The sequence below is a fragment of the Camarhynchus parvulus genome, chromosome 2, assembly GCF_901933205.1.
Source record: "Camarhynchus parvulus chromosome 2, STF_HiC, whole genome shotgun sequence".
NCBI lineage: Eukaryota > Metazoa > Chordata > Aves > Passeriformes > Thraupidae > Camarhynchus > Camarhynchus parvulus.
This window is the reverse complement of record NC_044572.1, coordinates 92,574,710-92,592,804: the sequence shown is the minus strand read 5'-3', so window position 1 is coordinate 92,592,804 and position 18,095 is coordinate 92,574,710. Positions and strand designations below refer to the sequence as shown.

Below are 18,095 nucleotides of genomic sequence, written 5' to 3'. Positions count from 1 at the left end.
GTATATGCAATACTTTTACTGTCAAGCTAATGGCAAGATAATGGAACTAAATCAATACAAAAGAAAATCCAGGGCAAAGCCCACTGGCTTTAAGCAGATCATCAATATAATCATTAACATGCATTAGATCAAGCTAAAATAATTATTAAACTTACTGTCACTTTTCCTGTCACCTTCTTATCTGGTAAATTCCTCACACACACACACACACACACACACACACACACAGAGGGAGCAGGAATCACTCTGGAAGCAACATCCTGTTCCTAACAAACTTGTTCCCCCAGGTCACATGAAGTCCCAGCTTATTCATCACCACATTCCCAAAGGTGCAGGTGCTCAATCCTGTGACCAGCATGCACTCACCACCTACAAATGGACAGCAACTGGGCATCCAGAAAAGAAGAGCAGGACAGGGGTTATGCACAGGTTACCAGTTACCAAGTCTGAGGGATCACTAGGAAAGAAAACATCACAGTCCAAGCCTACTTTCATTGTTTGTTTATCCACTCCCACAGTATGTTCTGACATGTGCCTGCCTGCATGTCATTTCTGGGCATATTAAGGAGAAGATGGTCATTGGGAATCACCAGGATGGATTTACAGAGGTTAAATCATGCCTGACCAATATGATTGCCCTCTGTCATAAAATGACAGGATTTGTGGATGAGACATCACTGGTATCACCCACCTTGATTTCAGGAATACTCAACCTCTCCTGCAGCATCATTGCACCTAACCTGATCCAAGTTACAGCATGGATGGGTAAATTACCAGCTGATAAAAAAGCCCAAACATCTCTATCATGAGGCCCAAACAGCAGCTCTTGATGGTTCACAATCTGCCCATGGTTACAAAGTGAATAGGTCAGGGACCCAATCCTGTTTAAATCCTTTTACAGTGACCTGGCAGAGCACACAGTAAGTCTGTGAACACTACTGTACAAGACTCACTGGAGGGCAGGGTTGCCATTCAGAATAACTTAGACATGGCCAACAAAAATGTCATGAGAGCATAGCCTGAAGACCAACTTACTGGGGAGCAGCTCCCCTGAAAACAAGCTGGAGGTCTTGGCAGGCCATGAATCAGCCCTGCAGCTGGCAGCAAGGAGAGCTAAAAGCCTCCCAGGCTTTGGAAATGGAAGAACAGCCAGTGGACTGAGGGAAGGAATTGTCCTGCTTCATGCACAATCCACTTCTCTGGTGTCTGCACTACCAGGTCTGCTTGTGGATCCACATTATGAAATGTCAACAGGAGCAAGTTCAGTGGAAAGCCACAAAGACAGCTGTCAGCTGGAACACACGTCCTGTGAGGAGAGGTTGAAAACACTGGAATCGTTCAGCCTGAAGAAAGCTTTGGAGTACATAGTATCAAATTTTCAATACCTAAAATAAATTATAAAAATTGTGAGGTCAGGTTTTTTGCCAAGGTGCATGGGCGCAGAACAACATCAGCTGTGATCTGGGAAGCTGTAAATATGTATTAGATAAGGGGAAAAGAAACACAGTCCCTAATGACAGAATATAAACCGCAGTTAAGAATTCTGAATAGCAGCTACTCAGTGCTTTACCACACAACTCCATTAAGACAAGGAGCGTACTTTTGTTGTTGCTGCATGCTGTTTGTGGCCTTGCTAAGGCCTAATGGAGAAAATATTACTCACAGGGATGAAATATGCAAGCCATTTATTATAAAAGGCCAATTATGTTGCAAATAGTTTTCATTACTTCTTTCTCACTCTTTCCAGGGGCACAAAAAATTATTACTCGTGGCTATAATTTCAGCCTTCAACCAAATCTCTTCCTACAATGCTTTCATTAATAAAGAAGGTTGTGGCATTCAGGAGTTAGAATTAAGAGGGGGAAAAAAACAACCAACCAAAAAAAACCCCAAGCCCAATAACCAAACCACATACAAAGTATTTTACCACTGGAGGAGGAGAAGAATGGAGTATTTCACAACCCACCCTACATGCTGGCCAAAGTTTAAGATTAGCTTTTCAACACCAACAGCCCTGCACTCAGTTGAAAAGCACCTACTAAAATTTCCATTAAAGCAACCATTTTTCCATGTGACCCTATTAGGGGTTATTTCCCATTTGACAAGAGTATCTTTCTGAAGAACAAAACCAAAGCCAAATTGCTGCCTATCCTTCCAGGTGAACAGCACTGAGTCAGACTACGCTGAAATTGTGAAAGCTGTGCAGAAACTTATGTGCATCTCTTTTCCAGGAACAAGTCAGGGCAAAGTAATAGTACAGATAAAAGATAACACAAAATACAAGTCAGGGAGTTTCTATTTGTAGAAGCTCCACATTTCAGTGAGAAGTACCTCAGTAGCTTCCAATATTTGAGAAAAGAATTTAATAGTAAAAGACTCGACGAGAGCCAAAGCAGAAGATAATTGCAATTGTTCTCCTTTAAGTCAGTCCCAATTATTTGAGCACGTATATTAAGCTAAAAAACAACTGTGAAAAAAAATCCATCTTCTTTCTACTTTCAGAAAAATAAAAGAAGACTTAATACCAAGGCTGTCTTAAGGAATGTGGAGAGGTTCTACTCATATCACCGATTTTGTTAATATATGAAGCACAACAGGCAACTACTTTCAAAACAGTTTGCCACTGTTCTTCAGACAGCCTTCCAGGCACTGTTTTTTTCTTTTAAGCTAAGCGATGTAGAGATGAAAATGCCTGGAATCAAACTGCTGACTATTTCAGTGACCATTTCACTGAAGAGACAAATTAAAATGGGATCACTGGGTAACTTGATAGTGGATTTTAGTAATTCATGGGATTATGAGTTTCACTCCAATTTTAGCTCTCTAGAATGATGTGAGCTATCAAAACATTCCAAATGCAACACAGTAGGGGTCCGAAAGTTTCCTATTACAATGATTATATCATTCTTTATGGATAAAGCTCCAAGGCACACACCAATCCCCAAGGTTATGTTCTGTATTGTTTCATCAGTATTTTATCCCATACCACAGAACTAGTGGAAACACAGGCCAGTTATTTTCCTTCATTTGGTTTCAAACTTTGCTGTCATAATTTTCAGTATAACAGGTCCTTTCTGGACACAAACTTGTACAGCCATCCTCCACAAAAAAAAAACCAAAACCCAGCATACGCATAAATCTGCCATAATTTCTTCTGTACCTTCTTAACGCTCTAAGGGACAAGTATAGTATTTTATTTTAATCACTGTAAGTTCTGTCAGATAATATTTCAACACTACATTTTGTCCAGAGAACTAAAAAGTTCTGACAAGAGAGTTTAACTAAGGACTCATGTTTTTAGAATTAGAAGAGAAGAGCAATACTGACATCCAGGAAACAACAGTGTTGGAGAAGAATAATTCAAAAGCATTACAATACGTTAGAAAACATCATAAAGCAATGTTTTGCTATTAACCATGAGGTATTGGGAATGATACGGAACTGCCACCCCCAGAAGCTGATGAGTGTTTTCCGAGATGAACTGAAAGTCTAGGTAATTGAGGTATTTGTCACAAACTGCAGGAATGCTTCCTGGGAGTCAATACTGTAGGAAGCCAATAGAAGTTCTAAATATATACACATATTATTACATATATTAGTCAGGAGAAAATGGCAACAAGCTAGGGGATATGCTGATGAGACACAGGTTTGAAGGGCAGAAGACAGTAACAGTTGTCACTGTCTGGGATCTGCAGAATTGCTGCATAAAAAAAAAAATTCTAGGCTTTATCTTCAAGGCACTAACCCAGCCTGAGGAATGAGAGATTTGGCCACCTGTGAGGACAAACTGAAAGCGATACAAAGTGATACTGTTAGGTTGGTGAGGTAGATCTGAGGAGACAGCAAAGAGCACGTCTACCACTTAATCCAACCAACCGGAAGCCACTCTACCTCACTTCAGTTTATCCATCTGAAATCTATCAAGGCAATCTAGGAAAGTCAAAGATAAAAATTACAGGCTATATTGGAAACTGATTTTACTGTGGCAGTTTTAACACCTTAAGTCTAAAGATGAACAAACCTCATGACTGGCCTTTTACCACCATACCACACTTCAGCAAGACCATGCCCAGAACAGATGAAGCAGCTGTACATTGTCCCCCAGAAGGCCCCTGAATAACCAGAATACAACTGCCTTCTAATCTGGAAAGTATCACAGCCCAATTTGTAACTGAAAAGAAACAAAAAACAAAAAAACTGTCAGGGCACTGACAACACAACAGTTGTATTTCAGGACTTTTCCAATCTTCAGAGAAAAAACACATGCCCATTGAGATGACAGGCTGTTATTGCACTACAAGAGTCCTTGATCTAACTTAATCCACATATAACCATTATTTTTCATGGTATTCACAAGACCAATCAGAAAAACTGGTTCAAAAATGCAGCCGGAATGGCTTTATATGTGTCTGGTAGTACTGATCTCTCACACTGAAAAGCCTCTTTTATAAGTATCTAAATTCCAACGATAGCTAAAAATTGTCCAACTGCATCATTTTACCTCAATTTTGGGACTTCCAAGTAAGAAGTGAACTAAGAACAAACAGATTTTCACTTGTGATCCTGCAATTGCAACTCTTTAGCAGAAGCCAATGATAATGCACCAGTTAAACATATTAAAAAAACCACACAACATGTGAATTATTTTAGAAATACGCTTTGGTTTGTATTTGATTTTGCTTTCCCTCTCACTTTCATAAGAGTTAGACACTAGATCCCCACAGTTGTTAACTTCACCAACCTGGAAAGACCTGAATTCAAACATTTCCAAATGTTTAAGCTTTCTCAAGTGTTTAAAAAAATAAATACTAAGAATTTCAATTACACACACTAAGAAATTTTACAAGTGTAGGAACAAAATCCAAAAAAAGTCAGAATTAAAAAACCTCTTCCCTTCCAACATGCAAAACAAACCTAGTACAGCTGATACGTTGATCAAAAATTGCTCAAATTTTAAGAAAAATTAATATAAAACCTGCTATTTTACCTTCAGTCATTGTATATTTATTAAAAAAAGAAAGCTCTAACTTGGTCAGTCTGTTCAGATTTATTAATTTCCTTGTTTGTCCCCTCTGAAAGGGCTTCCAAATGCTCCAGGGGAAATAAATAAAAAAAAAGAAGTAAAATAAAAACCAATATTTAAGTAACTATTTAGAAAACTAACTTCTTCACTGAGTTATTTCAAAATCATTTCAGGACAGAAGCAAAAAAAAACGCCAAAAAACTGTCTAAAACTGAAAATGTCCATGTTATTTTTTGTTTTTTCTCTCACGTGCCTTTTGTGTGGGCTTTCCTGGGTTATGTCCAAGATTTACAGCTATTCCAAGCAACAGAACTGGGATTTCACAGTTACTGCAACTGATGCAAGAAGCCTCATAGGAATTATCTCACTCTATATTAACCAGAGTTCTCCACTTATTTTTAACAGAGCATTTTGAGAAGCATAAAGCTTCTTTCAGAATATGAAAGCCCAAAAACATTAAAATCTGAATCCTGTTGTCAGGAACTGTTTAAGCGTCTGCTATTTAGAAATTCTTTAGCTACTAATAAATGATCATAATAGATCCTGAATCCTTTAAAGAAAATAGGAGTAACCTGTGTATCAATCTCTACAAGAAAAAGTTAAAGCCAGGATGATCAACCTTTTACAGAAGGGTCAGTCTCTGGAAATGTCTCACGAAGATGAGGTGCAGAAAATTGATGAAAGTGACTGATATGTTTCCCAAACATCTAGAAAACATGTTTTTAAAAGCCATATCTAGAAAAAGTCTTTTAAAAAACCCAAAAACCAAACTCTGAAAACAGCTGGCAAAGCAAGAAAACTTGAGTAAAATTTCATCTTTAAAGAAGTTAGTAAGATTGTTAATCATAAACATAACATCAAAAATCGTTTAATACTATATCCAAAAGTTCACATGATACAAGGATTCAAAGAGGAAAATATTTGGTATGTGTGCTGATTAGATGGAAGAAGATATTTCTTCATGTGCTACTAATACAAGAAAACAACCAGAGAAATGAACATAGAAAATCCATGGTCATCTGAATGAAATTATTAAGTAAAGAAAATCTAAAACTGATTGTGACAAAACCTTTTTTTACTGCCATTGAATACATAAGGATAGGCACTATTACAGTCTCCCTAAGGGAAAGCCATCAATGAAGTTTTGTGCAACTCTTTCCAACCACAGCTTAGCATAACTATTTTGTCTAAATTCTCACTTTGGCAAAACCCTTAGAGAACTGTGTTTCAACTGTGGCACCTTAACTTAGGGCTTAGTGAGCCCCAGCACACTGCGCTCCTCCAGCTCGAATGCAGCACTCACAGGTTCTCTCCTCAGGCTGAGAACAACCTGCCTGCAGAATGATCCACACAGCCAGAGCCAGAACTAGGACTGAAGGCTGCAGTAACACAGCTCCAGTGTCATCTTCACTGCAGCCAGCCATTGCCTTGGGCAACTCCATTGGTCTCTCAGAGAGGACCTTGTTCATTTTGGATCGATTATTTCATTTGGTCCAAATCAAGCACTCTGTGCAGAAGGCTGGACACCCTGGAAAATGGATATTAACACAAGAAATATGCAAATAAAGTACTGTAACCTAGAGTCATCTGTCTGAAATTCCAGTTGCATGAGTGATTTGAGCAGTCAAGCTCTAAAGCATATACCCTTTTTCTGATTCTTCTTCCATTGGCTGCTACCTTTTCTTTTTAACACATATAAATTCAGGCTTCTTCAGAAATTACTATGTCCCACTGATTGTCTTCTTGGAAGCATCTAACAATTCTGGACACCTTTCTGTCTTCAACAGGGTATTTTAAAGAATACAGAAAAATTCCTGTTTTATAAAAGATTATCAGCTGTCTGTATTTAAAATGGCAGTTCCTGACCGACTCTTCATCACTGCTGTCCTTTATTTAAGAGCCTCACCTCAGGAAATACAAATAACAGTTTCAACCTGACATCTCCTGCCTGAAAGAAAAATATTCAGGTAATTAAATACCACAGAGCAGAGCACTTTACCAATGATCCAGAAGACTCTGCTGCCCTTTAATCCGTGGCAGAGTTTATACTTCAAACCTGTATTCTAGAGTCTTAGACTGCAAACCTTCCAGCCTTCTCCTCATTAAACACGAGTTATGGTTTAAGTGTTTTAGCCAAAAAATACTAGATTTCATCCATATTAGTCCAATAACAATGCTGACTGTCAAAAATTGTTATGTTCTCAAGTAAATTAAATTAATTTAGTTCTGGTAAGTAAAAGTTTGAGCCAAATGGCCCAGGCTCTAATATATGAGCACCATTGTATTTTCACAGCTCTCCCTTTTGACAGGTAAGATGCTAACAGAAAACAGTAGCATTTAAACACTAAATGACTTCTGGTACTTATGCTTCAAGTAAGCATGAGATATATATTTCAGCTTATTCAGCCTTCTCTCAACAGTTTCTAATGCATTTCTTCTGCCACAAAAAAATCATGTAGCAGAGAAATTAGAGCCTAAATTTATATGTTCTATTTGATGGAATAAATAACCAAAGTGGCTATTTCAACCATATGGGTAATTTACATCAAGTACTGAATAAACCACCACAGAAAGAACAAACAAGAAATTTTTGGATACACAACAGCAGGGACACTCACTCAGGTTGCTCTCCTGCCTCATCCCACCATTACCACTCCTTGTACCTTCATGTGTAATCTAACACACCACGAACACTCATCTTCTCCAACTTTCAGAACTGAAAAGAACTGGATGCATGTCCCACTTATGCTATCGATTAATGGGGTGACCAATGTCATCTTGGTTGTTCGCAAGACTTGAAAACAGATATAATCCTCCCCTGCATGTGCAGGATACTCTGAGTTGATTATTTCCAGAATTCTGACAAGCTTATCTTTAACAAGGATGTAAGGCTCTAGGTGTCATATGGGAACTGGCATTATGAGAAACAAATCCCAGTGTAAGAACAATTCTGTCATTAAATTTTTCATAAATGCACAAAATTAAGCAATTCTAAACATGAAACTATTTTTAATCAACATGCTCCAATTTCTATCATTAAGAGTCAGCAGTAAGCTGAAATTTCTCACTCCAATAGTGACTGTAACATTACTACCTTATTTATAACTATATACAATATATCTTATATTGAATATATATTTAGTGATATATATTTTATATATATGTAGTTATTAATATAACTACCTTATTTATATTAACTATTGTGATAGAACAGGGGCTTTGAAAGTCTGTGAATATTATTTAACTGTACAGAATGGCATAAACTCAGTTTTTGTTCTTAATTCTCTACTTAGAAATTCAGTGATGCTGACTATACCTTGTATTCATGGCTTTCTCCCAGCTCAGTGAAAATTAACTTGAATCCATTTCATTAAGAGACCACCTTTGCCTTTTTCTTTTCATTACAAATATCAAGCTTTATTTTAAATGTATTATCTCAGAGCCTAATGCATGAACACCACTTGGAAAATTAATATCCCTCAATGCAACTCCTGTGCATGGGCCTTTGCAAACAACAGCTTGCCCTCTGACCATCTTATCAGTTATTAATAATGTCTGTAGAATGCTTCATCTGGTTACCTATTTCCTCAGAGACTGAAAAAACTACTGTATAGGATCAAAGAAGGAACAACAAACTTTGTGTTGGTCAAGAATAAAGGCAACACTTCTACCCATGGGAGTGCTTAAGCCACAGCTGCCTGGAGAGAATATTCTAGGGAAGCATCAATGCAAGCTTTTCCTTTCCTGGTCCTCTCTAGGCTCTACTTACACCCAAGTAGAAACTTGGGTATAGCCTGGTACGGCATTGGTAATGTTCTCCTTGGTGCTCTTTAGAATGATTCAGAATGCAGTCTGTGACAGACAGAGCCAATGTCTGTCCAGAACCCACAATCCATGATGTTCAAGAGCTTTGATGGACTCACACCAGTAATGACTGACTGCCCTAAGACTATTTAAAGATTTTAGAGAACTGTTTCCTACTTGACTGCCGAGAGCAATGAAATCATTAACACAAACCAAGACTGTTCCCTTACTCTCTTATTATTTACCTTGACTGACAGGGAGACTATTTAAAGATTTTAAGACTATTTAAAGATTTTAGAGAACTGTTTCCTACTTGACTGCCGAGAGCAATGAAATCATTAACACAAACCAAGACTGTTCCCTTACTCTCTTATTATTTACCTTGACTGACAGGGAGCACTCCATCATCCTTTCAGCCAGGTGTGTCAAGCCTTTCTACACAACCAACCACAACCTACAGGTTAACTTGTTTGCATCTGTGAACTGGCAGTACTCCACACCAACAAAATGATATTCGTCTCAGCTCTCTAGAAATGATTAGTGGATATAAGAGAAATAAACCATTGCAATATACAAGCTATCGCGCCTGGTCACCTGAGACTCAATTCTGCTTCCACTGAAGAGGGGGATAACTTCAGTTTCTCTGCAAGAATTCATTACTTTCCCAGTGTATCTCAATCAACTTTACGTCAAACACAGCATCTGATATACTGAAGGGCAAAGGCAGTGCACACAGGAAATACTATCAGGATGGACCTACTTAAAATTACAAAATTGCATGTTTACATTCTTCCCAAGGCAAATCATGCAGCGATTTTTAAAAAGACCCCACAAGCACACGAAGGCACTAGAAGTATAGCCTTTGCTGTCGCCACAGCTCATCACACACAGAGACACAGTTCCCTCAAACACCTCCAAGCCTGCCCAGCCCTCACACAGCCGGTGGCAAGCATCAGAAGCACGGCAACTTCGAGCCGAGCCCAACCGCGGAGAACGGGGAAGGTGCCGGGTCCCGGGGCGCTGGACAGGAGCGTCCCAGCGGCACCTCGGAGCAGCCCCGTGCACACCTTCCCCACGGAAACTTAAGGAAATCCCGGCAAGAGTCAGGTGAGCGCCCAGCCGCGCAGGGGGCAGCGGTGGCACCGCGGCTGGGACAGCACCTGCCCCGCTCCTCAGCTCTCCGCCAGCGCCCGTCCTGCGCCGTGGCCCCGTGAATTGGGGGGAGAAAAAATCAACAAAACAAAACAAAACAAAACTTAAAAAAAAAAAAAAAAAAGGAGAAGTTGTCCGTTCCGGTGTAAGGCTCCGGGCACGGCCGCGATGTGAAACCGGAAGGCACGGCACGGGCTCGCCGGCCTCCCGCCCGGTTATGTAAGGCACGGCCGCCCCGACGGCCGGGGGAGCCCCTGGCAGACACCTGCGGGGCCCGGGCAGCAGCGCCTGCCCTCCCCGCCGTCCCCAGCACCGCTGGCCCGCTCCTCAGGCACCCGTCCCGCGGGCGGGATCCCTCCCCGAGGGAGCCCGGGGCCACCTACCGCTGCCACCTGCCCCAGGTGTCCCGCAGCGCCGCAGCTCCCCCGCCGAGCCCCCTGGGCTGCCCCGCCGAGCAGGACGGGACGCGGGCTCACACGGCGAAGAGAAACAAGCCGAGAGGCTGCCCGCCCTCCGCAGCCCTGGGGGAGCTGCTCGCTCATCCGCCTCCCTCCCCGGAGCACAACAACAACAAACACGGCGGAGCGGAGCGGAGCGCAGCGTGCGGGGCGGGCACAGCCCTGGGGCCGCCGGTGACGGGGAGGCCCCGGCTGCCCCTCTCCCCTCCCCTCCGCGAAGCCGCCCAGAGAGAAGAAAAGAAAAACCTCTGAAAATGATAATTATAATAATAATAAAAAAAATTAATCACAACGCACCCAGCGTATCCTCCTGGGCTGCGGCGCTCCAGGGGCTGCATGCAGCGGGCGGGGGCAGCCAAGGTGCGAGGGGGTAGCGCGCACACCGGGAGCGGCGGCCAGGTGAGAGGAGAGGCAGGGATGGAGCAGGAAGGAGGGAACCTCCGCGCCGCGCTCAGGAGCGCGCGTGGGTCCCTCCCGCCGCCACACAGCCGCGCCTCCTCCGGCAGGCGAGCGGGGAGCTGCCCCCACTCGGTGTCGGCGCCGTGCGGCTTGTTGCCTTGCTCCTTCCTGACCCCAGCCCTCCCCTCGGAAGCCCGGCGGCTGTCCCTCGGTACCTGCACGGGAGGTGCGCCCGGCAGCCGCGCCCCGCCCGCCCTCCTTGGCAGCCGCCGGCAAGCAGGAAGGACTAGCGGGAGAGAGCTCACGGAGGCGGGCAGGGAAGGGCAGGGACCCGGGGGGAAGGAGGGACGGGGTCCCGTTACCCCCCGGGGCTCCAGCTGAGAAAGGGACGCGGGTGGCTCTGGGCCACTGGGAGCTGCGTCCGGCCACGGGAGCTGCCAGGCGAGCGGTGGCAACCTGTCTGTCTGTGTGTCCGTCTGCCTGCCTGCCTGCCCTGCCCGGACGGGGCTGGCTGCCCTGGGCCAAGAACTTCCTCCTGTAACTGGGTTTACTGGGATCCTGATAAATCCGATGCCCGGGGGGTGGCGGGAGGCGTAGGCAAAGGGACCTGCAGTTTTAGACTCGAAGTCACACACCCGCAGCAGAGACTCGGTATCGCCGTGCTCTGCCTGGTCCGAGCCCCCCGGCCCATCTCGCTGTTCCAGAGGGAATCCCACGCTGCCCCATGGGCATCCTGGAGCCCAGGACCCGCCGTGACTTTAGCGCTAGGCACAAGAAAACTTCAGCCACCTTCGTGGAATGAAGCTCCAGAGCGCGACCCCCGGGGGTCGGGCTGTTCAGAGGGATGAGAAACTGCCTTTTGCATTTCATCCAGCATTTGGGGGCAGTTCTCTTGCTTGAATACTTTAGGCAGTGCTTCCATTCCGTTCAAAAATGCAAAAGTACAAAGTAAATTTGTATTTTTTTAATTTGGAAATTTCATCGCTGATAAGCATATCTGTTGCACCTGCATCATGTTTAAATCTCTATAAACCGAAGTTTATAACTATACACCAATTTGTCATTATGTAAACCTTTTTTGTCTTGCTACTCATCTCCAAAGATGGAGGAGGTCTTAGAAAAGTATTTTGGGCCAGATTAGAAACTCTATGTTTTCATGAATAAACAGTTATTTGTATAAATATTTCCATTGTACAAAATGTACATCTTAGCTTCCTAATTCCTTACAGTGCAAAGTGAGAAGTTTACAACATTAGTCTCAATTGAATGTATGAAGACTACTGTGCAGATAAAATGCTGGAGTGTGAATTAGAAAAGGTCACAGAAGGAAGGAAGGTTTGCAGAGGAAATGAAGAGGTGGAGTATCACCATTATGAACAATTCAAAGTCTGGGAATTTTATGTTAGGGATACATGAAATACTGCTTTGAATCATTTCTCTCCTCACACTTCTTCACTGGCAAAAAGGTATCACTTCTTGGAAATTTGAGAAAGATACTAAATGAGTTTGATACTTTAGTTTTGTGTACTTTTACACAGTAACTGGTGAAAAAGCATGAAAAAAGAAACCAATATTTAACAACTTTGAGAGACAACACAATTTCAGAGTTCGGGTGGTCATCTCTTTTCTTGCACAAAAATCTCAGGGGAAAATTAGACCCAAAAATCTAATCTGATGACACCCTCAGAAGGCAGATGAATAAATTATGGTAATCAGATTAGAACCCAAATCTTCCATTCTTTGATATTATCTGTAGGTTTGAGCTAGAATAATTACCCTTTGGGCAGTGGATCATGTATTTACACATGTGAACATCTTTACATACAGCTGTGCATACAAAAAATATATCTTTATGTATGTGTGTATGTGTTTCTACATTCAGTTATGGATGTATACTAGCTCTGTTGAGGCCTAAATGTCTAAGAAGGTATGAGGAGACCCACAGTTGCATAGTGTGCATTGTCATACAGTATATGGGAAAGAAAAATTTGAAGAAATTACTGCCCTTGTACAGCTGTGTTACCTGGCATAGCTGCAACATCTCTCTCTTAGTGTGTTGAGCATCTCCCTGCTGTTCAGTTTGTAGTTCCCCCTGTTGTTCCAGGATTTTTGTATGTAAGCAGATGTCAGTATGCTCAATTACATAGACAAATTAAACTTCTGCAAAAAACACTAGAATCGGTCGGCAGCACTGGTAGCTAGAAATGTAGACATTCTGATTTGTTCCTTGTAGCTCTGCTACTAATGAATGCCAGCTCCTGAAAGCACTTAATGATGAAAGCAAGTGCATATGTTCAGCAGCAATGTGCCCACATCTACAAAACCTGTATCATTTTGTCTTTTGTTTGCTTCCTTTTGCAGGGAGAAAAGAAAAATGTCACCTTCTTCTTAAATACTCCACATGCTATTTCACCCCTGGTCTTTGGGCCATTGTAAAGAATTCTACCTGAGTAAAAGACAGTATGAAAAAAGATGTCACAGGAAAATTAATCTTGAGATTTTTTTTTACATTAACTGTCCATGAAAAGATTGCTTGAGTCAAGTATGAAATGTTCCTTTATGCAAATCATAGAAAGGCAATGGAAGGAGAGCAGAATTTGCATAGTCTTTCATATGTACTTTTATACTAGAATTGCCATTTATTATTCTTAATGAGAAGCAATTGACCTTGTTGGCCAATGGCTTGGCCTCAGTAGGAAAACTATAGTTTGTGTGCAATAGCCTCATAATGAACAACATCATATGAACTCAGAGAAGGATTTAATTAAAATTCATGGAACACTATTGAATTAAGATGAAAGAACAGCTATTTGCTTTCAGGAATTGAAAATGGCAAATGTTGTAACGAGGAGCCATCACTGAGACAGTGGAGATTGCCAATGCAAGATTAACAATATCAAGCCCTACATGCAGCGGAAACATAATCTAGACCTAATTAAGAACTAATTTGAAATTTTTCATGAATGGACTATCAGTGAATTCCAGATGGCAATAGTTTCATTTAAGTCTTAGAATCAAGTATTGATTATAAAGACTTAGGAGATTGCTGTGTTTTCACAAAACCTTATGTGTGAGTCCTTAAAAATAACAACGCAATGCTTACCCTATTTTTATGAGCAGAATCACACAAGTTCTTGATACTTTTTTTCCCCAAGAAGACTCTGATACAAGAGCATTGTCTCAGCAAGTATTTGTTTGAGTAATGTCAGACTGTTTGTGTAGGCAGACAGAACACCATTACCTGCAGATGCTGAGAACTGTCACAGACTGGGAGTTATGTGTTAGCAGTCAATATATTTCAAAGTTAGACTAGAATTCCTAGTTAGAAATTTTCTATATGGTCAGGGTGACTAAACTTTAGAAGATCTCTGCCAAATATTTAGAAAAATGGCTCAATGTGTCTTTCTTCAGCAAATACCTGTGAAAGGGGCAGTTAAAAAGCCACCATTTCTGAGTCTTAAAAGAACTGCAGTTTTGCTTTCTCAATGAACCTTGAGAATCGGGGTGGTGCTCTGCAGCCACAAGGGTACAGACCCTCTTCAGAAATCTTGTCAGAACTCACAGTTTCTTACTAGCCATTGGGTATTACAGCATTGTAAAGAAAATCTTTCTACTGGTAAATTATGATTACCAACTGCATGAATCAGCAGTGGATGAAGGACAATAGATATTGACAGTTCTTGCAAATATGATATATCCTTGCCTGAATGAGAAAGAAAAGCATTTGTTTACAGAAATACTGGCATTTAAAGAGCTGAATGATTGCATTTTATAGCAAAAATAGCCTATCACAAACAATAATTTTTGTTCCAAATTGTTGACCTAAATATTTGTCTCCAGATTCTAAAGCATTGTTCAAGAGGTGAGCATTATTTTTATGACACCACCAATACCTTGTTTGCAGGAAAACATTGAAAAGCAGTTGTAGTAGCACAAGACCGTGAAGATGACCATAGCAGGCTACCAAACTCATTTTCTCCATTTTCTATTTTTTTGTCTCTGTCTAATCTTTGCCTCTGACAACCCAGTTTTCTGTGAAACTGATCATCTCACAAGTTATTTCAAACACTTCATGTACTGCTGGAATATAGGTCAAGGAAGTCCTATGATAAAAGGAGTTTTTACTCTTCTTTTTCTTCTAACTTGAACATTCCAGCTAATGGAAAAAGTTTGTCAAAAATATTTGATGTGTTCAAGTGCTGTTAAGAACATTACCATGTTTCTGCTCTTCACTTCGTCAGTAGAGGAAACATGCCTGCTGTGTGCAGTTAATTTACAAATGAGTGAGTAGAAAACAAGCCTGTGTATAAATACCTCTTCACTTATACAAATTAAAGTGTCTGTATTCTCAGTAATTACTTACGGATGCATGCACACACAGAGATATCCATAAATTTGATCCATTTCTATTCCTCTTTTTACAACACATACTAGAGTGGTTTAGAGGTTTCTGTGGGCAGATGGAAAGTTAACTTCAAGAGAGACAGAAATTAGTATGTACAGGACTACCTACTATGAACCTCTGTGCTTCCCACCTTCCCTTTTTTGTGTGTTATGCCTTGGCTCTTACATTGTGTGTGCTTCAGAGCTGGGACTTCTCTCTGGGATGACCAACACAACACTTCCTCTATTTCAGTAGAGAAGCTTTTAAAATAACTGTCCTCACTCAGCTCAGTGCCAGAGGAAGTTCTGCCCGTCTGTGTCTCAATCCGTTTTCTCAACCCATTATCTGCAGTGTGTTAAAGTACTAGTTTGTTTCGAATGCCAGCTCTCCAGCAATTTGGAGAAATCATCTTTATTCCAGAGATGTGGAATATCAAACTTCCTGTCATACTGAACTTGGAAACAAATGTAACAGGCAAGACTGTCCATCTCAAAGTCCTTTTGCATTTTTGTCATGAGAGGAAAAAAAGAGGAATAACACTTTTGTTCAGTTTTAATAATTAAGATTTACAAGTACCAGAGTGAAAGTCTCCAAAAGGGCTAATTGGAAAAGAAACCAGGCTTAGAACATAAAGACAGATTTAGCGTGCCTACTAACAAGAATGATTGCCTGGCACCCACAATGAAATAACTTTTTATTATTCTTTATAAAATCATAAGATTTTACCTTCCAAGTAAATTTTAGTAATAAAAGGGGTATAGGGGTATTAAAATACATGATAAAACCTAATGACAATATAATTTTGTTTACTATAGCGTAATCCTTGAAGAGAAAATCTGTAAAAGGCTAAGATTTGTATTACATACAATTTGTGACCACCTAGCTCTTGAATTCAGTGCACTTTGAGAGCAAATCACAGAATGTAGATATGTCTCTACAGGAGAATCTGATGTGTGCTGGGATCGGTTTTACACTAAGTAAAACACACTCCTTAAAACTCAAACATGACAGCCATCATTATAGTTTCTCCTGCTGCAAAAGAGAGAAGCTGTAGTCACTGTGTGGGCAGACATCTACAAAGCTCTGCTTTATTGCTATTCAATGCCTTTCCAACAAGAGGAAGCCAACCAGACTCACACATAAAACTTACTCCAGAATGCCTCAGCACAGCTGCAGCAGTATCAGCAGAGAAAGACCAGAAAACATTTTTGATAACTGAACTGGGGCTTTCCCTTTCACACTACAAAATACAGTCCCCTACTACAAAAACAATCACATTTTGCAGCTGGGGGTTAGCTTTGTAGGATGGGAAATCATGCAATTTTTCAAGTTTGCTGTTGCATAATCTGGAGGGATCTGAAAAAAAGCAGTTTTCAGTACAAATCTATTCAAAGTGTACAATTATAGGGCATGTAGTTGCTTGCACTGCTTTCTGTTTTCCCTGCTGGGAAATACTTTTCTCTTTCATACATGGCGCTGTGCTAACCACTCTCTTATCTTTTCTTTCAGTTTAGCAGATTAAAGAGCTAGTGCAGTATACATAAGAAAGAATTTTATCAGCTATGCTTACAGTGCTTGTTAATGGACTGCACATAACTTTTTTCTGCTACTGACTTCAGCTCAAGTTGTCAATGTGTAACATTCCCTCCCCCTAATTCTACATTTGCAAAGTGGGCAAGTTAGCCAACTGAAGATGAGCAACAAAAGGATATTATTTGCACCTGTGAAGTTTGTTTTTAGAAAGGAGGAATCAGTATCCTTGCAGGGTGTTGTGTCACTGCAATGGAAGAGGTCTAGAAAACATGGATGTGAGTAGCATTTTTAATGATTAGCCCAAAAGTATCCCAATTTGTGCTAGAGAATGCCTATTCTTGGAGATCTCTTCTGACTGGCAAGTATGGACTGACTTATGCCGTGGGGTAAGCAAACACTCAAGTAGAAAGAGAGAGGCATTCAGCTGCAGTTCATTCCTTTGCTGTGTGTGCTGCATTGCTTAATACTTGAGTTTACCCCAGATTCAGACATGGTAGATGGAAGGATGAATCAAATTTAATCAGAAAAGTCCTTCGGATTTATGCACCTAATAAACTTAACCATAATAAAAGATTGTTATTTGACTGGCTGGGAAAAAACCTGTAAAAATTAGAATGATGGAAAAATCTAAATCTATCAAAACAGATACAATATTCAGCAATCACTGTCAATAAAAGTTCTGATCTCGTATTCCTGAACAATGGTAGATCTAATAGTATTATTTTCAATTCCCATCTTTACAGTCACAATGCAACAATTCTCAACTCTGAAAATCCACAGCCCCCAAACTTTCAGGCAATACATGACTACCCTGGAAGTTTCAAATGGGCTTAAGCAGGGTAATTGTTATCTTATGCCTCCACAGTCAATACTGAAAACTTCCCCCAAGATAACTCTGGAATTGACCATGCCAAGCCCTCTATTCCTTGGCCAAAACAAGTGTAAGGTATGATAGGGTATTAGTGCTACCTAATATTCGTTTTAACCTGCATGGCAGACCTAAACTCTAAATATTAACAAGCCATGTGGATTTTTAGACATACATTGCAAAATCTAAGTTTGCTCGCTTGTTTTTACATGAAGAAAGCAACTTTCTGTATAATATGTATAATCCTAGTATACGAAATAGATTAAGCAATGTTTTTGAGGTTTTAGGGAGGGACATAGCCCAAATAAACTGTTTTCCCAAATCATTGAAATTTGACAAAATTTTAAGTGTCCAAAGCTGAGTCTTCCAAAGGGTGGTAGTAACTACCTACCAATAATTCCAGGTGGATCTATGGTCTGTTTTGTTGGCAATTATTAGGTATTTTATAAGGTATTTGATATAAATGTATTGTAA

At 40.8% G+C, this 18,095-nt stretch overlaps 1 protein-coding gene across 1 annotated transcript in view; it reads right to left on the bottom strand.

Annotated features, from left to right (window-relative positions):
* Window positions 1-10,973, bottom strand: part of MBP (myelin basic protein) — a 110,429-nt gene extending 99,456 nt beyond the window's left edge. The window contains exon 1 of the mRNA XM_030966163.1: window positions 10,735-10,973. The gene's annotated coding sequence lies outside the window, so the exon portion shown is untranslated. The remainder of the gene's footprint in view (window positions 1-10,734) is intronic.
* Window positions 10,974-18,095: the final 7,122 nt, after the last annotated feature.